Here is a 23,808-nt window from a genome sequence, read left to right as displayed (position 1 = left end):
TGATTACTTATTAAAATCAAGGCAACATTTATAGTTCTTATGAATTATACTGTGAATATTATTTACCGCTTGGAATGAATTAAGTTGACAAATTCTCTTGTACAAGTAGTTAGCACCGGTTTCATAAAGCATGTAGAAGAAGAATTTCAGAGGAAAGGTTCCTGGAAGGTCATGCCTTAAAGGAGGGAAATAACTTACATCAGCAAGAGTACAATGCTGGGAAACATGAAAACAAAGGTTGAAAATCTGTTTCAATTTAGTATGGTAGATTTGCAGTGAATTACCTTTTCTCCAAATGAGAGGCGTCTCTAAGAAGAAGAAAAGAAACACCAAAAAAAAATACGTATCATCACCTAACATGAATCTTTATTACATGAGAAACATTCTGCTAGTTATTTTGCCACAAGTAAATTGCATTCTCACAATGACTAAATATATTTATATCATTTTAATGACAAGGACATTGAATATCAGAGAAGCTATACAAATTTTTCAAAGTTAGAGTATTTAAAAGAGCCATAATTGCCTAACTCCAACATGTCCTTGTTAATTAGCTGCAGATTTTACTTTATTTTTACATATCAGGAGACCATTATGGATGCAGGAAGAGCAGACAAAACATACCCTAAGGTGATAAGTGATGTGAGGAAATAATCTGCTTCATATCTATCCTCTCCACATTTGCATGCAAACAAAAGTCACTGACATACAAAGCAGATGTGATATCTGTATGTAAAAAAACAAGCAACATCCATGGTGATAAATTAATTCTTTTTATTATAACTACAAATGAGATGCTACTATGATCCAACTTAATCTTTTATAGACAAATAAAAGGCATACAAGATCCCCAAATCATCTGATTCTTCTCATTTTACGATGTTAGGCAAAATTTTAGATTCTTGAGGGATCAAATCCCAAACCTATAATTAAAAGTTAATTTGTTCTGAAGCATTCCTGCCCCACAGTTTACATGTGGCATGCCTTCCAGAGTGAACACAGTGTTGTCATCCTTATCTGTTACCTCTCACTTGTTATCATAAAAATTGGTACATTTGTCATAAGAACAGCAAAACATTGTAGCAAACAGACTTTGAAGCAGGCAGGGGCCCCACCCCACCCCTCCACCACCCTACCTTTTCTTCTGGTTTGTCTGTTTCCTCTGTGGAAAACCCCCAGACCTCTTCCCCTAGCCTCCAGGAATGGATACAACACATTCCTGGGATAGGGACCCCCTTCCCTAGCCTCCAGAAACTGGGTGAAACTATAGGCAGGTGAGATAAGGCACATTCCTGGGATGGGGACCTCTGCCCTGACAGCTCATCTGCTTCTATAAACCAGCTTCACACCTTAAACTAACCAATTGTTTTTACTTTAATATCACTGGTCATCATATTAAGTTTACCTTATTTCTAGCATGAATACAGTCTATAAAAGCTAAGGTTGTCTTTTGTTCCAGGCTCAAAGTTCTGAGGTGACTCAGCTGAGTCCCGTGCACATGAGTTAATAAACCACTTTCTTCCCAAAACCACAGACCCTTGGTCTCAGCTTGTTCTAATTTCACATAATGTTCCTGGAGGCCTCTGGCCTCGTCCCTGGTTTCGTGCAACACACATAAAATGCAGGCTTCAAAGCTTCTTCATGTGTGCACAAACAGAACCATTTCCTGGAGTCAATGGGAAGATAGAGATGGCTCTAATCCTAGTCCACTCTCAATTATCTGCAGAGAAAATGTGAACCTTTATTTCCCAGCCAACAATATGCTCTAGACCAACCTCCTACTGAATCACAGCTAATCACACACCATTTATCATAAAGGCAGAAGCAAAGCTGCCTCTGAAACTAGACTTGTAACCTTGAACATGCCACTTCACCTTTATTATCCTCAATTTATTCACCTTTACAATGGACATGAAAGTATCTACACTTAAATATTTCTCCCATTTTATAAGGTTCAAGGGAGACAAAGAATGACTGGGAGAGGGAGAGGAAGGGAAGAAAAGGATTAGGTGAACAATGAAAATTAATTAATCCCCTTCCATGTCAAAAAAAAAAACAACAAATGAGCCAAGTAGCAGCTCCATATAATCATATCTCTTAATCTCATGATTCTCAAATCCTGAATACCTACAATTCATGACTTGCTTGTTTTTTTTAATATCATGGGCATTTAACAATAATGTCTAAGCTTTATCCTCAGCCAGTTAAATCAGAATTTCTGTGGATGTACTCAGTCATAGGTATTTTTCAAACTCACCAGGCAAGGTATTTGTACCTTAATTTCCAAAAGTTTTACTGAAAAAAAAGCATTTATAGGTGTAGACAAATATAAGAACAAAATATCCATTCTCTCATCAGATTTCAAATGGCATTTCTACTTTTCCCCACCATATTCCAAGATTCAGGAGCTCATGTGTGGAGAGAATCTAAAAGCACCACTTTCATTAAAGATTTTACAGAATGTCCAACTCTGCTGTGATTTAAGAAAGCTAATGCTTTCCAGATCAGCTTCTCACCTGTTATCATCCCCTTCAAGCGGTATTTACACTGGAATCACTCTGGTGGCTATTTAATATGCAAGGAAAATAAGAACAGAGGGCATATAGATCACCATTAACATATAATTTCCTATTTGCCCTTCAAGACTCTGTAAGACACAAACAACTGCACATATATCCATTTCACAGCACAGAGACCAAAATCTAAGAGGGACAGATATTTTTTAAGTTTATGTAGTTCATAAATGATATTAAAAAGCGCTTGAATATTCTTCATATTAAAATGCTTATTTTCAAGGCTGTGGTCAACCAAAGGCCTCACATACACCCTGCCAGTTCCTTGAAGCCATAAGAAATTCTGAGGCATTATGAGCCTTGACCTTCCAAAAACAGAGATTGACCTGCTGTGCTTGGCGGATGTTGATCAGGGTCTGGGGTGGGGCATTGAACGCAACCTTTAGTTTTTAATTACCCCAAGTCAGCCTTGTCTTGTAAGTCATCAATCAGTAGCCAACAATTACTTACTGAAGGCCCACCACACAGTAGATACTTTTCTAGGTTCTGGGTTTGAGCAATGGAAAGCAAAACTGTAAGAGTATAAATGCTAGTGGGAAAATTAGACCACAAACTAGTGTGGAAATAAATGAATAGATTGGGTACTGTCATGGCCAGTTTCATGTGTCAACTTAGCCAGGTGGTGGTACTTCTTTGTCTGGTTGGGCAAGTGCTGGCCTGTCTGTTGTGATGAGGACATTTCATAGAATTAAACCATGATCATGTCAACTGCATCCACAGTTGATTTCATTTGTAATCAGCCAAACGGAAGTGTCTTCTGCAATGAGTGATGCTTAATTTAATAACTGGAAGCCTTGTAAGGAGGATTCAGAAGAGACAGGCTCTTTTTTTGCTTTGGATGGTGAGCCTCTCCTGTGGAGTTCATCCAGACCCTCATTGGAATCATTGGCTTCACAGCCTGCCCTGCAGATTTTGGACTCTGAGTTCCCACAGTCACATGAGACACTTTTATAAATTTTATATTTGCGAGTGTTCCCTGTTGATTCTGTTTCTCTAGAGAACCCTAACTAATACAGATACTAACAAGTCCCATGAAGAAAATTCTATTGGGTATGGTGAGAAAGAGTAACTGGGGGAGAGTTACTGTTTTGGCTTGGGTGGTCACAGATGGCATCTCTAAGAAGGTGATATTTCAGTGGAGATCCAAATGATGAGCAACAAGCAAGCATCAAGACCCCAAGTTCATGACTCTGGCATGTACAAGAAACAGAAAGGAGGTCCATAAGGAAAGATTAGGTTTAGGGAATGAGGGATAGAATGAAACAGATGATAGTAAAATTGGGTCATGAAAATTATAATGCAATACTGCTAAACAGCCATTAGAATGGGAAAATTTTTTAAAACACACAAAACTGGGGGGCCAAGATGGCGGCTTTGTAAGGTGCGTGCATTTTAGTTTGTCCTCCAGAGCAACTACTAAATGACCAGAAACAATACAGACCAGCTCCTGGAGCCATGACAGAGACCAGACACGCAGCATGCCCCAGTCTGGACCAGCTGGACCAGCTGTGAGTCTCGGCGGTGGTGAGTTCCCCGAGCTGCGCGCACTTCCCCAAGCTGCAGTGGCTGGCACCCCTCCCTCACGGGAGGCTTCCCAGACCGACCGCGAGGCTCTGGAACAGCGAGTTCCCCAAGCTGTGGCGGCTGGTGACTGGCACCCCTCCCTCACAAGGGAGGCTGCAAGTCTCCAGACCAGCTGTGAGTCTCGGAGCAGCGAGTTCCCCAAGCCCCGGCAGCCAGCGTCCCTCCCCCATGGGCGGCTTCCTGGACCGGCTGCAAGTCTCAGAGTGGCGAGTTCCCCAAGCCGTAGTGGCTGGGCGGCCGGTGCCCCTCCCCCATGGGCAGCTTTCTGAAGGGAAAGGAGGGAGTCTTCAACAGTAGCAGGGACTGAGTGCGACCAAACGCCAATAGTGGCATTAATGAACAAATTGTGATGACTGAAAATAGGCCCCCAGCTCAGGCGAAACTGATCGGGGCAGAAGTCGCCTGTTGGACTGGCTGGAAAGGAGGAAAGGAGACAAAACAGAGCCTTCTTCAGCTGTTTCTATGAAGGCTTGGTTGCCTCTGGACTCAGCGCTGGGATTATACAGGCTGCAACTGCCCCAAATGCAGAAACAGGCTGCTTTCAGGGCTGTCTCCCATCTGAACCTTCCCCACCAGAGGGGTGAAACACAACTCAGGTGGAATCACTCTCTCAAAGAATTCAGATCCCAGGGCTTCGCAATTTGAAGCCATTAAAACAAGCCTACAACCTTTCCTCTGTCTCCACCACGCCCCCAGCAGGGAGAGCCTTCCAAAGTTAAAGGAGCCACAACATATTTTGCTGGTGGGAACTGCAGACAGACAAGTGCACATACTGGGCAGGATAAGAAAAACAGAGCCCAGAGACTTCACAGGAAAGTCTTTCAACCTTCTGGGTCTCACACTCAGGGAAAACTAACGCAGGTGATTCCTTCCCCCCGAAAGGAGTCCAGCTTAGTCTGGGAAAACCCGGCTGGAGTCTGTAATACCTATGTAGACCCTCCTGATGGTGGGGAGGGAAAAGGCACCTTACAAGCAGAACAAGAAACAAGAAAATAAGAACTGAAAATTTACCCTCTATTAAACTAAAACTTAAGCTAGAGGTCCAGAAAAAGCTGAACTGAAGGTCAATGAACAGATAGACAACAAACTCATCTAGCAAGAAAACCCTAGGTAAGATAAGTGAAAGCAATCTCCAGAATAAACTAATTAAGGTAATTAAATGTCCAGACACCAGCAAAAAATAACAAATCACACCAGGGAAATGGAAGATATGGCCCAGTCAAAGGAACAAACCAATAGTTCAAATGAGATACAGGAGATGAGACAACTAATTCTGAATATACGAACAGAAATGGAAAACCTCTTCAAAAACCAAATCAATCAATTGAGGGAGGACATGAAGAAGGCAAGGAATGAACAAAAAGAAGAAATGGAAAGTCTGAAAAAACAAATCACAGAACTTATGGGAATGGAAGATACAGTAGAAGAGATGAAAAAAACAATGGAAACCTACAATGGTAGATTTCAAGAGACAGAGGTTAGAATTAGTGAACTGGAGGATAGAACATGTGAAATACAAAAAGAAACAGAAACTATAGGGAAAAGAATGGAAAAATTTGAGGAGGGGCTCAGGGAATTGAATGATAATATGAAGCATACAAATATACGTGTTGTGGGTGTCCCAGAAGGAGAAGAGAAGGGAAAAGGAGGAGAAAAACTAATGGAAGAAATTATCACTTAGAATTTTCCAACTCTTATAAAAGACCTAAAATTACAGATCCAAGCAGTGCAGCGCACCCCAAAGAGAATAGATCCAAATAGGCATTCTCCAAGACACTTACTAGTTAGAATGTCAGAGGTCAAACAGAAAGAGAGGATCTTGAAAGCAGCAAGAGAAAAACAATCCATCACATACAAGGGAAACCCAATAAGACTATGTGTAGATTTCTCAGAACCATGGAGGCAAGAAGACAGTGGGGTGATATATTTAAATTACTAAAAGAGAAAAACTGCCAACCAAGAATTCTATACCCAGCAAAATTGTCCTTCAAAAATGAGGGAGAAATTAAAACATTTTCAGACAAAAAGTCACTGAGAGAACTTGTGACCAAGAGACCAGCTCTGCAAGAAATGCTAAAGGGAACACTCGAGACAGATATGAAAAGACAGAAGAGAGAGGTGTGAAGAAGAGTGTAAAAGAAAGAAAATTAGATATGATATATATAATACAGAAGGCAAAATGGTAGAGGAAAGTATTACCCAAACAGTAATAACACTAAATGTTAATGGACTGAAATCCCCAATCACAAGACATAGACTGTCAGAATGGATTAAAAAACAGGATCCTTCTATATGCTGTCTAGAGGAAACACATCTTAGACCCAAAGATAAACATAGGTTGAAAGTGAAAGGTTGGGAAAAGATATTTCATGCAAATAACAACCAGAAAAGAGCAGGAGTAGCTATACTAATATCCAACAAATTAGACTTCAAATATAAAACAGTTAAAAGAGACAAAGAAGGATACTATTTACTAATAAAAGGAACAATTAAACAAGAAGACATGACAATCATAAATATTTATGCACCGAATCAGAATGCTCCAAAATACGTGAGGAATACACTGCAATCACTGAAAAGGGAAATAGACAAATATACCATAATAGTTGGAGACTTGAATTCACCACTCTCATCAATGGACAGAACATCTAGACAGAAGATCAACAAAGAAACAGAGAATTTGAATATTACAATAAATGAGCTATACTTAGACATTCATAGGACATTACACCCCACAACAGCAGGATACACCTTTTTCTCAAGTGCTCATGGATCATTCTCAAAGATAGACCATATGCTGGGTCACAAAGCGGGTCTCAACAAATTTAAAAAGACTGAAACCATACACAACACTTTCTCAGATCATAAAGGAATGAAGTTGGAAATCAATAATAGGCAGAGCACCAGAAAATTCACAAATATGTGAAGGCTCACTCTTAAACAATCAGTGGGTCAAGGAAGAAATTACAAGAGAAATAAGTAAATATCTCAAGGCGAATGAACATGAAAACACAACATATCAAAACTTATGTGATGCAGCAAAGGCAGTACCAAGAGGGAAATTTATTGCCCTAAATGCCTATATCAAAAAAGGAGAAAGGGCAAAAATTCAGGAATTAACTGTCCACTTGGAAGAACTGGAGAAAGAACAGCAAACTAACCCCAAAGCACGCAAAAGGAAAGAGATAACAAAGATTAGAGCAGAAATAAATGAAATTGAGAACATGAAAACAATAGAGAAAATCAATAAGACCAGAAGTTGTTTCTATGAGAAAATCAATAAGATTGATGGGCCCTTAGCAAGATTGACAAAAAGAAGAAGAGAGAGGATGCAAATAAATAAGATCAGAAATGGAAGAGGAGACATAATCACTGACCTCACAGAAATAAAGGAGGTAATAACAGGATACTATGAACAACTTTACGTTAATAAATACAACAATGTAGATGAAATGAACACGTTCCTAGAAAGGCATGAACAACCAACTTTGACTCAAGAAGAAATAGATGACCTTAACAAACCAATCACAAGTAAAGAAATTGAATCAGTCATTCAAAAGCTTCCCAAAAAGAAAAGCCCAGGACCAGATGGCTTCACATGTGAATTCTACCAAACATTCCAGAAAGAATTAGTACCAGCTCTCCTCAAACTCTTCAAAAAGTTGAAGTGGAGGGAAAGCTACCTAATTCATTCTATGAAGCCAACATCACCCTCATACCAAAACCAGGCAAAGATATTACAAAAAAGAAAACTACAGACCAATCTCTCTAATGAATATAGATGCAAAAATCCTCAACAAAATTCTAGCAAATCAAATCAAGCAACACATTAAAAGAATTATACATCATGACCAAGTAGGATTCATCCCAGGTATGCAAGGATGGTTCAACATAAGAAAATCAATTAATGTAATACACCATATCAACAAATCAAAGTAGAAAAATCACATGATCATCTCAATTGATGCAGAGAAGGCATTTGACAAGATTCAACATCCTTTCCTGTTGAAAACACTTCAAAGGATAAGAATACAAGGGAACTTCCTTAAAATGATAGAGGGAATATATGAAAAACCCACAACTAATATCATCCTCAATGGGGAAAAATTGAAAACGTTCCCCCTAAGATCAGGAACAAGACAAGGATGTCCATTATCACCAGTATTATTCAACATCGTTTTGGAGGTTCTGCCAGAGCAATTAGACAAGAAAAAGAAATACAAGGCATCAAAATTGGAAAGGAAGATGTAAAACTATCACTGTTTGCAGATGATATGATACTATACGTCGAAAACCCTGAAAAATCCACAGCAAAACTACTAGAGCTAATAATCGAGTACAGCAAAGTGGCAGGGTACAAGATCAACATTCAAAAATCTGTAGTGTTTCTATACACTAGCAATGAACAAGCTGAGGGGGAAATCAAGAAACGAATTCCATTTGCAATTGCAACTAAAAGAATAAAATACTTAGGAATAAATTTAACTAAAGAGACAAAAGACCTACACAAAGAAAACTACAAGAAACTGTTAAAAGAAATCACAGAAGACCTAAATAGATGGAAGGGCATACTGTGTTCATGGATTGGAAGACTAAATATAGTTAAGATGTCAATTCTACCTAAATTGATTTACAGATTCAACATAATACCAATCAAAATCCCAACAACTTATTTTTCAGAAATAGAAAAACCAATAAGCACATTTATCCAGAAGGACAGGGTGCCCCGAATTGCGAAAAGTATCTTGAGGAAAAAAAACGAAGCTGGAGGTCTCATGCTGCCTGACCTTAAGGCATATTATGAAGCCACAGTGGTCAAAACAGCATGGTACTGGCATAAAGATAAATATATCGACCAATGGAATCAAATAGAGTGCTCAGATATAGACCCTCTCATCTACAGACATTTGATCTTTGATAAGGCAGTCACGCCAACTCACCTGGGACAGAACAGTCTCTTCAATAAATGATGCCTAGATAACTGGATATCCATATGCAAAAGAATGAAAGAGGACCCGTATCTCACACCCTATACAAAAGTTACCTCAAAATGGTTCAAGGATCTAAACATTAGGTCTAAGACCATAAAACAGTTAAAGGAAAATGTAGAGAGATATCTTATGAATCTTATAACTGGAGGTGGTTTTATGGGCCTTACACCTAAAGCAATAGCACTGAAGAAATAAATAAATAAATGGGAGCTCCTCAAAATTAAACACTTTTGTGCATCAAAGAACTTCATCAAGAAAGTAAAAAGAGCCTACACAATGGGAGACAATATTTGGAAACGACATATCAGATAAAAGACTAGTATCCAGAATTTATAAAGAGTTGTCCAACTCAACAACAAAAAGACAGCCAACCCAATTACAAAATGGGAAAAAGACTTGAACAGACACCTCTCAGAAGAGGAAATACAAATGGCCAAAAGGCACATGAAGAGATGCTCAATGTCCCTGGCCATTAGAGAAATGCAAATCAAAACCACAATGAGATATCATCTCACATCCACCAGAATGGCCATTATCAACAAAACAGAAAATCACAAGTGCTGGAGAGGATGTGGAGAAAGAGGCACACTTATCCACTGTTGGTGGGAAAGTCAAATGGTGTAACCACTGTGGAAGGCAGTTTGGTGGTTCCTCAAAAAGCTGAATATAGAATTGCCATACGACCCAGCAATACCATTGCTAGGTATCTACTCAGAGGACTTAAGGGCAAAGACACAAACGGACATTTGCACACCAATGTTTATAGCAGCATTATTTATAATTTTAAAGAGATGGAAATAGCCAAAATGTCTATCAACAAACAAGTGGCTAAACAAACTGTGGTATATACATACGATGGAATATTATGCAGCTCTAAGATAGAATAAACTTATGAAGCATGTAATAACCTGGATGGACCTAGAGAACATTATGCTGAGTGAGACTAGTCAAAATCTGAAGGACCAATACTGTATGGTCTCACTGATATGAACTGACATTAGTGAATAAACTTGGAATATGTCACTGGTAACAGAGACCATCAGGAGATAGAAATAGGGTAAGATAATGGGTAATTGGTGCTGAATGGATACAGACTGAGAAACAGGACTGGATACAAAAACTCAGAAATGGACAGCACAATACTACCTAGTTGTAATGTAATTATGTTAAAACATTGAATGAAGCTGCATCTGAGGTATAGTTTTTTTCTCTCTATTATTGTTTTATTTCTTTTTCTGTTGTCTTTTTATTTCTTTTTCTAAATCAATGCAAATGTACTAAGAAATGATGAATATGCAACTATGTGATATTAAGAATTACTGATTGTATATGTAGAGTGGAATGATTTCTAAATGTTTTGTTAGTTAATTTTTTTAATTAATAAAAAAAACACAAAACTTAGTTTTCACAAGGATGTAGAGCAGCCCGAACTTGTGTAGGCTACTGTTAAAATAAAATATTAGACAAGACATTATTTATAGGGATTTATTTGAGCAGTTTATAATTCATGAATTATGTAGCATCCAAACTACCTATGGAAAGAAGTTCCACCTAATGCAGGGAAAATAGGACAACTCTAAGTCCCTAGATTCTTATTCAGTGCTTAAAGAGTTAACAGATAACTGTAAGTACCTTGTTTCTTATCTAGCTCCAACGGAACTAATACGCAGCTGCAAATTTCCTGGGGCAAAAATTTCTCTAAAGCTCCCAAACCTCATCAAACCACTGAATCCTGCCCGAACCATAAAGCCTTATAAAATTCTGGGCCCAAATCAAACTGCTAATTAATGATGGGTAGCATAAGGTCATAAAAATCGTTAACTACTTGACCAAAGACAGATTTTAGGTATGTGACAGCAAACCATGAATTCTGCTAGCTGTCTCCTTCTAGAACAAAGAAGAAACCTTGTATTCAAAGTTAATTAAGGAAACCTGCTACCAACAAAAATTTCCTATAAAACAAGCTAACCCATTTCATTCAGTGCATGTCCCTCCCTTGGGCATGCCCACATTAATCTCTAGTATATACTCTCTCTTCCTGATAAAACTCTTTCTTTAATAAAATTTACTACTTATTTTTACTGGCCCTCTTGTCTAAATTATTTCAGTTTCGAGACTATCAGACCTGGATTGGGACTCAGCTGGCACCATTGCCAACAGGGCACTAGTTACACACCCAGGGGGTGGAAAGGGGGAATTTATATAGACCAAAAGCAGAAATAAGTGAGGAAATATTCTGAATGGATATCTAAACTGCATTGCCTCATTTGGGCTAATTCTGGTGGAAAACCTTCATTCTAAATTGCTATTCCTGATTATCTAAGTCTCCATTTCTTAGTCTGGCAGATGTTTACTGGAAAGATAAGGCAGGCATTAATTTTTTCATTATATTTGAGCATCTTGCAAAATGGGAGACAGATATACATTGAATAGTATTGTATTCTTGTCTATTCTGATAAACTGTCTCAAATGCACCAAAACTGAATTATCACCAGTGATTGCTTAATTGCAATTCTCAAGGGTGAATCCCAGTCTTAAAGAAAGATCCTGAAGTCAATTGTTTTCTGTATGTGTTTTCAAAAATTCATTCTCAGAAAGGATTCACATCTGGCACTCTCCAATGCAGGTGGCCATTTTATTTTATTTAATACCATTGATTAAAGTGCCAATTGGTGCAATCACTGAAAAATTACTTGGTGGACTAGCTAACTGCTCTCTATGTGTGTTGGCTACTGGTACCCATCCCCTTTCCTTGGTGCCTTGGTGTCCAGTCCCTGAGTGGCTTACCGATGATAGAAAGGGACATAAAACCCCTCTGACCCAAGGTCAGGGGTGGGCAAGGCTGATCACTGATGACAGCTTTTGATTAGTGGTTCAGATTTCTGGGGGAATGGTTCTGAGGGCCGCCATAGTCTAAATCCTGCCTGGACAGAGACAACAGGTGGTAGAGATTTAAAGACGTGGTGCTTCCTCAGAGCTGAGAAGGACAGTTAACAAAAGGCTACATTTGCTGTGCAGTCCAGGAAAACTCAGCTTTCAAGAGCCATCAGAAAGTTTATGGCACCATTCTTGTCCCAGGACACTTGAGGAGCAATCTGCATTCCCTCTCTAGGTCCCTGGCCCTATTGTTGATGGGCAAGACTGGCTTAGAAAAGTCCTCTCTGTTGTGCCCTCCTCTAAGAATTTGCCCTCCAGCTTGAGACAATGAAAGGAGTACAAAAAATGGTAGAGATGGATGGTCTGGCTCAAAGGTCTACAGACTTTTAACAACTTTCCTCAAAGCCTGTCTCTTGGGAAAAAGAAGAGATAACCAAACTTATGTAGGTAGGCACAACAACTCTGAAACAAATAACAAACAAAATCCCAGGACACAACAGAAACCCAGAAAGGCAGGGGAAACTCTGTCTTATCACTACCTGTTTATAAAATCAAGAAATAAATATTTCAAGTACTAAATCCCAGCATTTACATTTTAAAATATTGAACATACAGTGTGCAAGAGTACCGGACCAAAAGGAAATGATGGCCCATCCAAAAGGATAGGCAGAAAATGCAAAAAATAAAACAAAAATAAAAAGACACCAACAAAGAGAAAAGACTGTGGACATACCAAATGAGCCTTTTAAAAATTGTTTCTAAAGTGTTCAAGAAGATGAGTACAAGGAAAGATCTAAAAGATATTAGGAAAACAATGAATGGACAGCATTAGAGTTTATGTAAAGAAGGAAATTTAGAAAGGATCCAGACAGAACAGCTGGAGTTGAAGTCCATACTAAATGAAATGAAAAATGAGGGTTTCAAGAGCAGATTGGAGCCATCAGAAGAAAGAATCAGTGAACTTGAAAAGAAGAATTTTAAAATGAGTCAGGCTGGGGGGCAGAAAGAGAAAAGAAATATTAAAAGTGAAAATAGCCTATGACAGCTCTGAGAAACCATAAAAAACACCAGTATATTCATTATAAGAGTCCCTGAAGAAAGAAAGTGGCACGACAGTTAGAGAAATAATGACAGAAACTTCCCAAACTTAGCAAAAGACATGAATATGTACATCCAAGAAGTTCAGAAAACACCTAACAGGATAATCATGAAGAGAAGTATAGCCCGACACATATTGATTACATTATCAAATGCAAAGGACAAGGAGAAAGTTCTGAAAGCTACAAGAGAAAAGCAGCACTTACTTACAAGGGAGTCTCAATTAGATTGAATGACTATTTCTCATCTGAAACAATGGAGGCAAGAAAAGGCTGGGTTGAAATACTTAAAGTGATCAACGAAAACAACTGCCAGATAATAATTTTATATCTGGGGAGAGACTCTTGTTAAAAAATGAAGGGTAGATTAAGACATTTTCAAATAAATAGAAGCTGAGAGTGTTCATCATCATTAAACCTACCCTAGAAGCAATGCTATAAGGAGTTCCTCAGATGGAAAACCAGTGATACAAAGCAGCATAAAGAAATAAAGACCGGTGGCAAAAATAACCATTAAGATCATTATAAATGCCAATTTTATTGTATTGTTTACTGTGCAGCTACCTCATTTCTTACCTCCTACAGGTGCTAAAATATAAATGCATAAATAGTAATGATAAGTCTAGCTTTTTGACCAATATATAAACATATAAATGGTAAGAAGTACAAATAATTATGAGGGTACAAGAAAATTATGTATGCATGCTATCAAAGTTAAAGTTGGTATCAAACCAAATGTGATTGATATACTTGGGACATTAAATCAACTCCATGTTAACCACAAGTAAAATAAATGAAAAATACATCCAGACAGAAATGAAAAGGTACTCAATAGTTTAGGACATAAAAAAGTGAACAAATATAAATCAGGCATTAGTGGAAGTGAGGGACAAAAAGAGTTATGAGACTTACAAAGCCTAAATAGCAAAATGACAGAAGAAAATCCTGTATTATCAGTAGTGACCTTAAAAGTAAATGGATTAAACTCTCTAGTCAAAAGGCATAGGTTGGCAGAATGGTTTAAAATTAAATTACCCAATTACATGTAGTCTGCAAGAGACTCTCCTTAAGTTCAAGAATACAAGTAGGTTGAGAGTAAACGATGGAAAATACAAAATTGTAATAATCAAAAAAGAGATGGGGTGGCTACAATATCATTGGATACAATTGAGTTTACATCAAAAACAGTTACAAGAGGGTGCCACAGTGGCTCAGCAGGCAGAGTTCTTGCCTACCATGCTGGAGACCCGGGTTCGATTTCTGGTGCCTGCCCATACCAAAAAAAGAACAGCTTCAAGGGACAAAGATGGTCATTATATACTGCTGCAGGGGACAATTCAATAAGAAGATGTTACTGTTATAAATATATATGCAACTAACAGCAGAACCCCAAAATATATGAAGCATATACTGAAAAATTTGGAGGGAGAAATTGACAGTTCTATATTGGTAGTAGGAAACTTTAACAGATCACTCCCAATAATAGATTGAATAAATATCTAGTCAGATGATCAAAAGGAAGCAAAAACCAACTAGACCAAACAATCATAGATAGAACACTGCACACATAAAAAAACACAGTCTGCATTCTTCTCTAGTGTACATGGTCCATTCTCCAGGATAGCCCACACATTGGGTCATAAAGCAAGTTTCAATGAATTAAAAAATATTGAATAAAAAAATTAAAAGAAAAAAGAAATATTGATGACATACAATTTATGTTCTCTAAACACAACAGAATAAAGCTAGAAATCAACAGGAGAGGGATAAATGAAAACTTCATAAATAGTTGGAAATGAAAGGGTATCCTCTTAAACAGTGGTTTTCATTCACCTCAAGATATTTCTTGTATGAAAATACAGCATGCAAAAGTTATGGGATGCAGTGAGGGCAGTGCTGAGAGGTAAATATAAGCTCTTAATACTTACATTAAAAAAGAAATGAAAAGGAGGACATTGTTACCAACCCTGCTGAACTTAAAAAAAAAACCCTAAGAAGATACCATGAACAACTGTATAGCAATGAATATTAGTCAAAGTGAAAAATTCTTAAAATCACACAAACTACCTACACTGAACAAGAATATATAGATCGTAACAAACCAATTACTAATAAATATATTGAATTAGTTATCAAAAACCTCTCAACAAGCAAAAACCCAGGACCAGATGACTTTGCAGGTGAAGTCTGTCAAATATTCCAAGAAGGCTTAACTCCAAATCTGCACAAACTCTTCCAAAAATTGAATAGTGTAGAACACTCCATAACTCATTCCATTTGTTCAACTTCACTGCCATACCAAAGCCAGATAAGGATAACACAATAAAAGAAAATTATAGGCCAATATCTCTTATGAATATGGATGCAGGATCCTTAAAAAATATTAGAAAACTAAATCCAACAGCATATTAAACTAATTATATACCATCATCAAGTGGAATTTATCCTTTGTATGCCAGGTTGATTCAATATAAGATAATCAATTAATATAATACATTACATTACCAGAATGAATGGGAAAAAGTGTGAATGTATCAAAATTGGGTGCAGAAAATGACATTTGACAAAATACAGCATCCTTTCCTGATAAAAACACTTGGAACACTAGGAATTAAAGGACACTTCCTCAACATGATAAAGGACATATATGAAAAGCCCATGGCTAACATACTACTTAATGGTGAAAGACTGAAATATTTCCCTCAAAGACCAAGAACAAGACAAAGATGTCCTCTGTCATCTTGATTTTCAACATTATACTGGCAGTTTTTTCAGAACAATTAGGCAAGAAAAAAAGATGAAAACTGCCACATTGAAAAGACAGAAATAAAAATACCCCTATTTGAAGATCGTATGATCCTATACCTAGAAAATCCTGGAAAAATCCACAACAAAACTCCTAGAACTAATAAATGAGGTCAGCAAAGTGAAGGGGACAAAATCAATACCCCCAAATTAGTAGTGTATCTATACACAGTTAATAAGTAATCAGAAAAATAAGTCAAGGAAAAAATTCCATTCATAATAGCAGCAAATGAATCAAGTATCTAAGAATAAATCTAACCAAGAATTTAAAGGACTTAAACACAGGAAACGACAAACCACTGCTAAAATAAATTAAAGAAGACATAACAAAATGGAAGGATATTCCATGTTCCTGGTGTGGAAGACTAACTATGATTAGGTTGTTGTGCTGGTTTTAAAGGATGCATGTCCCCTAAAAAAGCCATGTTTTAATCTAAATCCCATTTCATAAAGGCAAAATAATCCCTATTCAATAGTGTATGCTTCAAACTGTAATTAGATCATCTCCTTGGAGATGTGATTTAATCAAGAGTAGCTGTTAAACTGGATTAGGTGCTGACATGTCTCCACCCATTTGGGTGGGTCTTGATAAGTTTCTGGAGTCCTATAAAAGAGGAAACATTTTGGAGAAGAAGGAGATTCAGAGAGAGCAGAGCAGAGCAGAATGACATAGCCATGAGAAGCAGAATCCACCAGCCAGCGACCTTTGGAGATGAAGAAGGAAAATGTCTCCCGGGGAGCTTCATGAAACAGGAAGCCAGGAGAAGAAGCTAGCAGATGATGCCATGTTCACCATGTGCCCTTACAGATGAGAGAGGAACCCTGACTGTGTTCGCTATGTGCCTTCCACTTGAGAAAGAAACCCTGAACTTCATTGGGCTTCTTGAATCAAGGTATCTTTCCCTGGATGCCTTAGATTGAACATTTCTATAGACTTGTTTTAATTGGACATTTTCTCAGTCTTGGAACAGTAAACTAGCATCTGATTAAATTCTCCTTTTTAACAGCCATCCCATTTCTGGTATATTGCATTCTGGCAGCTAGCAAACTTAGAACAATTGTCAATACTACCCAAAACAGTTTGTAGATTCAATAAATCCCAACTTAATTTCAAACAGCTTTCATTGCATATTGGAATTTCAATCATCAAATTTATATGGATGGGTAAGGAGCTCAAAATATTTTAAGTTATACCAAAAGGAAAAGTGAAGTTGAAGATCTTACTTTCTGATCTTCAAACTTGTTAAAAAGCCATAGTAATCAAAACAGCATCATACTGGCACAAAGAAGACACGTAGACCAATGAAATAGAATTGAAAGCTCAGAAAATAATCCTCAAGTTTATAGCCAACTGACATTTGAGAGAGTGGCAAAGAACATTAAATTGGGAAATAATAGTCTCTTCAACAAATGGTGCTGGGAAAACTGGACTTCCATTTGGAATAAAAAAGAAGGAGGACCCCTACCTCATGCCATTTACAAAAATCAATGCAAAGTGAACCAAAAACTCTAATATAAGAGCTAGAACTATCAAACTTTTAGAAGAAAACATAGGGGAGCATCTGCAGGATTTTGAGTTAGGCAATGATTTCTTATACATTATGCCCAAAGTATAAGCAACAGAGATAGAACTAGTAAATGAGACCTCATCAAAATTAAAAACTTTTGTTCCTTATAGGAATTTATCATGAAAGTGAAATGACAATCTACACAGTATGAGAAAATATTTGGAACCACTTATCCAATTAAGAATAATGTCCAGAATTCATAAAGAAATCCTTGAACTTCACAACCAAAAGACAAGCAATTCAATTAAAACATGGGCAAAAGACTTGAACAGATAAGTCTCCAAAGAAGATATACAAGTAACCAGGAGGCAAATGTTCATCATCATTTACCATCAATGAGATGCAAATGAAAATTACAATGAGATACCATTTCACACAAATTAGAAAAAGATTCTGCTGTTAGAAAAAGATGGACAATTAGAGTATTAGGATTCATTGCTGGTGTGAATATATAATGACGCAGCCTTGCTAAAAGACAGTCTGGCAGTTCCTCAAGAATCTAAGCATAGAATTACCATATGACCCAGAATTCCACTACTAAGATTATACCCAGAATTGAAAGCAAGAACTCAAATAGATATCTGCACAGAAATAGTCATAGTGACATTATTCACTGTTGCCTAAAGATGGAAGCAACCCATATATCCATCAACAAATGAACAGATAACCAAAATGTGATAAATACATACAAAGGAATATTACTCAGGATTAAAAAGGAATCAATTTCTGATGCATAGGACAACCTGGATGAACCTTGAAAATGTCATATTGAATAAAATAAGGCAGGTGCAAAAGGACAAATATTCTATGAACTCACTGACATGAAATAATTAAAATAAGTAAACTCATAGAACCAGGATCTATAATATGGTTTACTAGGGCCTGGGTTGGGGGAAGGGAATGGAGAGTTAATGCTTAAAGTATACAGAATTTCTTTAGGTAATGGAATAACTTGGGTAATGGATGGTGGTGATGGTAGCACATTTTAATTATAATTAACAATTCTAAGTTATATATGTGAATGTGATTAAAAGGGGAAATTTTAGTTTGTATATATGTTACTAAAATAAAGAGTAAAAGTAAACCCATAGGACTGCAACACAATGAATCCTCTTGTAAACCATGGACTATAGTTAATTGTGCAATTATAAAAATATTCTTTCCTAAATGATAATAAGTGTACCTCAGTATGTAAGGTGTTAATAGTATGGTTGTATATGACAGCTCGGTAATTTTTATATTCATGCATGATAATATATATATGTACACATAGTATGCATGATAATGGATGGTGGTGATGATATTGCTACATTTTCAACTCAGTTTACAACACTAAAATGTATATCTGAATGTGACAAAGGGGAAATATTAGATTGTATATGTTGCAACAATAGCAATTTAAACTATGGAACTTCATTACACAATGAACCCTGAGTTATATCATGGATTTTAATGAATAGTATAATTATAAAAATGTTCTATCATCAGTTGTAACAAATATTCCACACCAATTTATGCAGTGGTATGGAATGTATCCTGCACTTGATGCACGCTTGCTTTGTGAACCCACACTTTTCTAGTAAAGCAAAAAAAAAAATGAAAGCAGTATATCCCACAATGGAATACTAGACAAAAATGAGAATGGATAAATTAATGACATCAACTTTAAAAATGAATAACAGAAATATGATCCTTCAATAAAGAAAGTAAAAAATAGTACATATGGTATGATTTTCTTTATATGAAATTCAAAAACATATAAAATTAACCTATGGTGTTAAAAGTCAAGATAGTGATTGCCTTTGGTGAGGAGTAGGGAGTGACTGGAAGAGAGAATGAAGATGGCATCTGGCATGGTTGTATTTTTTAAAATTTATTTGTAGTTTATAAGGGTATGTTAATTTTTGAAAATTCATAGAAACATAAACTTTGCTTAGTGCACTTTTATGCATGAAAAATGTGAGACATGTGTGGATATATAAATGAAAAAAGAAAAAGTATTAATGACTAAATTATGTAGAATCTCTTAGCTCATTGCTTCTAAAACTTTAGTATGCAAAGGAATCCTATAGGTTTCCTGTTTAAATGTCACACTAATTCATTAGGTATGGGCAAGAACCTAAGGGTGTTTATTTGGAAAAAGATATGAGAAGCACTCATTTTATTGACTTTTGAACCACACTTCATGTAACTTGGTTTAGGTGGTGACAGGGAGCTAGGATTTTATTCTGATTATAGCATTACAATATTTTACGTGGAAATGTACTATGATCTGATGAATTATTTTAAATCATTTTGGATGCCAGAAGGAATGTAGAACCAGGAAACAAAAGACAGAGAGTAGCAACAGTTAAGTGAGAAGAGATGACAATGGTTCTGGTTAGTATTATCAGAATGAAGATGTTTAGAGTGAAAGAAAGAAATCGAAACTAATCAAGATGGAACAGAGAGGATTTACCCTTGATTTGGTTGTGAAGTATGATGAAAAGTATAAAATGGCATTATGTTCTGGTTGTTTGCCCTAAGCATAAAACAGTTGTATTCTAGTTCCATTTATTGAGAAAGAGAAGACTTTGAAACAGCCATAGCCAGAGGTGGGTGGAATCAATCATTCAGCTTAGCTCTGTAAAATTTTAGGTATATCTGAAACAAGTTTAAATGTTAATTAGGCCATTTTATATAAGTAGCCCAAAGAAGTAGATCTGGCTTGAGATATAATTTGAAATAGACGCTGATGATTCTCAAATTCATAGGTTTGTGGAACATCTACCAAGCAATGATTAAGACATTCTGGAAATCCATGAATGTAAGTCCTAAATGGATGGGGTACTGCCAAAAACATTTCATGTAGAGAAGGAAATAACCTATCTGGAAGTGAGGAAAAGTTTGATTGACCTGACCACACATGGTTCTTTCATCCTATTAAGAAATAGTGTCATTTCAGTAGCTCATTGATGGCCTCTGTTGTTAGAAGCTTGGACACACTAAAGTGACAGCAGCCATTTTATCTTTAGTGGGAGGAGATTCAATAATCACATCCAAACATACCCTCCATTCTTGCTACCACAACTAATTTTTAATGAATCACTATTTGAGTATAGGGATCTTAGGAGAAAGGCTTATCGATATCCTCAGCATGGGTCATCCTGTCCATCTGATTATTCTCTTCTCTACAATTCATGTCCGATAGTGGACATTTAAAATGAGCATGAATAACAGGGTATACCCTGTAATAACAGGGTTCTTTCCCAGAGATACACCTTATATCTCTTCCAGATCTTTTATTTTCCAATCTTACACTTTTCAGTCCATGATCACCCAAACACTATTCATTGAATTGATAGAGAAATACTTGACACCACCATTCTTTCTATGCTAAAAGAAGACAATTTGATATAAACTTTGATATGCATGTGCACAATTTGGATCTAAAATTTTAACCCCAGAAAAACTGCACCCCTAAAAGAATGAGGAATTCTTAGTTGTTAGCTGGAACTATGTTTTAGAGAGAGAGAAAAATAACATGAGCCTGAAACATCCTGTTGTATCTAGAAAACAAGGGTGATACTGTCAGTGACAGGGGCAGGTACAAAAGAAAAGAGCCAACCTTAAGAATCTTTTGCTGATAAGGTTGCGAAATTCTGGGCACAAAAAAAAGTATTTAAAAAATTTAATTTTTAATTAAAATATATTAAAACAATGAAAGCTAAGGATCCTCAAGAAATGTATATAGTGAGTATATGAAAGCAGTAAAAAAAAAAAGAAAAATACAGTAGATTATTTCATTTTCATTGGGCTTTGAAACTAAGGTACTCTAAAAACTGTTAAAAACATGCATAGTGTATATAAATATACAGAAATGCAAATACATATACATGCACCCGTGCTTTATTGGTATAAGCAACAAATAAAAGTGTAAACAATGGAATTTTCTATGTAGTCTCAGCAGATTTAGGAACTCTATGAACAACAGGAAGAAATAATCAGCATTGATGAATACACATAAAAATTGTCACCAACAGTTGTCACACAAAATAACCAAATAGAAACAGGATAATTCCAATATTCCGAATTAGATAACTTCTTACATGAAAAATTAATTATGCTGGTTCAATCTCTGATCTTATAGATGGAGGTTCAAAGTAGCCTTATTAATTATAATAAACTTATTACTGTATTAAATTAGTCTTGGATAATTCTCATGTATTAAATATAATAACATTAAAATATTTTTCTTCATTTGGCTGAGAGTGGAAAGTACATTTTTTTAGAGGAAGATATGTGGCAAAAAGACAAAAATTTAAGTTTAAGATGATGGATGTTAAAGTCATTGACATTTAAACCTCAACTATAAAAAAGGAGAAGTAATCCTTTGACACATTATTCTTATTTCACTTACTTCAAGAGAAAACTAGTCCATTCTTCAACTATGAAGCCAAAATTTGAGAATGCAGATCTTGTAAAGTGGCTGCAGTGAGAAAGTATTCTTATTTATTTTTCTTTTGAAAGGTTACTTTACTTCCAGGAAAGTGACTAAAATATAGGATGATTATAAATATGTATGACAATAATAATAGGAAATTACAACACAGAAATGGACATAATGAGGAAATTAATTGAGCCTACATATTTGCTGTTTTTATTTGGGCTTAAGTGGACATTTGCAATATGGACTGTCATAATTGTATTGAGAATATTTTGACTTGAATAAGTGTGGGAACCCTTTAAAGGACTTATCTGTATTTAATATTTAATTAAGGCATAGATACCTAAGGAAATTTAATCAATAGAGAATACATGTAGGACTTAGGAGAATTTAAGTTTAGTTTAAACATTTAATAAATGGAGCATTAAAGGTACTACGATTAAATTGATACCTTTCCATGTAATGATGCCTCCTAGGCATTAATCAATCAAAAACATAGATATCTTGGATGTTTGTCAGTTTATAACAAGGATGGCTTTTCATGACCACAAAACCCTCTTGACATTCCATGAGTCATACTGTATAAGTTCTTGTCCTCACAATGGTCATTATGTTAACACTCCTATAATAGAGCATATATTCCCTTAGTGCAGGTTGGATTACTTCATTTTCTCTAGTGAGATATTTGACTTCCTCTGCACAGTCAATGTGCACACTGATATTAGAAATAGCCCTAGAATCAAACCCTCAAATGGGGTTTCTGGATTAATTTGATCACATATTTACATAGTTGTTTGGCACTAGACATTTTAGTTTCCCACCTTCACCCAGATCAAAGAGGGATAATGACAGCTTTTTAATCCACCTTAGTGGTAAGCAGACATAAAATTTATATGAAAATATCTTGCTAATGTAACTAAGCAAATATAAGATAAAATATGCTAGATTTTTCCATATTAGTTTCTTTTTGGTAAAATCTGGTTTTTATAAATTAGCCAAAATAACGATTACATACATTTAGAAATGTAAAGTTTAGTAGTTATACAAGGTGAATTCAAATAGTAAAGCTAGTTATAATAACAAATTCATCTCATTTCATTATGTTAAGAAATAATAATTATAAAAATAGATAAAATTTCATGGAGATATTCCTATTTATTCTAGTTTAAGAATTCTTATCCATATCAATGGACTGTGGCATAGGACACTGTGTGTGGTACCTGAACAGTGATATTGTCTGTAGACTTTATCGAACATATTTGTAGCCCACATGATGAGTCTGTTAGTCCATACACCAGATCAAGCAAGTCATTCTCCTCATCAGTGACTGCCTGTGACTTCTCAAATATGTGCCTTCAAGGGTGAGGGGACAGGTAAGGCAGGCTAAGGTTCCCTCACATGCCCCATCAATATCTAGATTATTTTCAACCACAGCATTAGTGGAGAGTCACCAACTTTTCCTTTGGTTGTTAATATGGAACCACCGTGGTTTGCAGAGTGGACCATTGTCTTATCTTCTGAGCTGCTGCGTGCCGGCATTTACATGCTCAGTGGTTGGCTCATCCCCACGCTCCAGCCCCGCCCTAGGTCCACAGGAGCCCAAAGGCTCCCAAGCGTTCTCCAGGGAAGAGAAAAGACAAGCAGCAGAGGAGACACGCAGGAATCAGGAGCCCCCACTGGTGGTCATGCCCATGTATTTTATATATACATATAGACACACATATCTCTCTCTATATGTGTGTCTATACACATATATATACATACACATACACAAACATATATATATATACATACATACATACATACATACACATATATTCAGATTTTTTTTTCAATACTTAAGGCAAAAAGTTTTATCCAGAGTAGAAGTGGATCCCTCAGATAAGG

The 23,808-nt window shown here is 36.3% G+C and overlaps 2 long non-coding RNA genes across 2 annotated transcripts in view; one reads left to right on the top strand and one right to left on the bottom strand.

Moving 5' to 3' along the window:
- The window catches only part of LOC143645974 (uncharacterized), a 326,483-nt gene that overhangs the window by 280,916 nt on the left and 21,759 nt on the right, over positions 1-23,808 (top strand). The window lies entirely within an intron of this gene.
- LOC143645965 (uncharacterized) lies at positions 70-22,481 on the bottom strand. Its single transcript, XR_013157215.1, has 4 exons — positions 22,373-22,481; positions 21,895-21,963; positions 285-308; positions 70-175 (listed from the first exon to the last, which is right to left on the bottom strand). It is a non-coding gene; the product is annotated as an uncharacterized LOC143645965 (long non-coding RNA).

This window comes from Tamandua tetradactyla, chromosome 9 (assembly GCF_023851605.1).
Source record: "Tamandua tetradactyla isolate mTamTet1 chromosome 9, mTamTet1.pri, whole genome shotgun sequence".
NCBI classification, from domain to species: Eukaryota; Metazoa; Chordata; class Mammalia; order Pilosa; family Myrmecophagidae; genus Tamandua; species Tamandua tetradactyla.
This window is presented reverse-complemented; position numbering and strand designations above follow the sequence as displayed.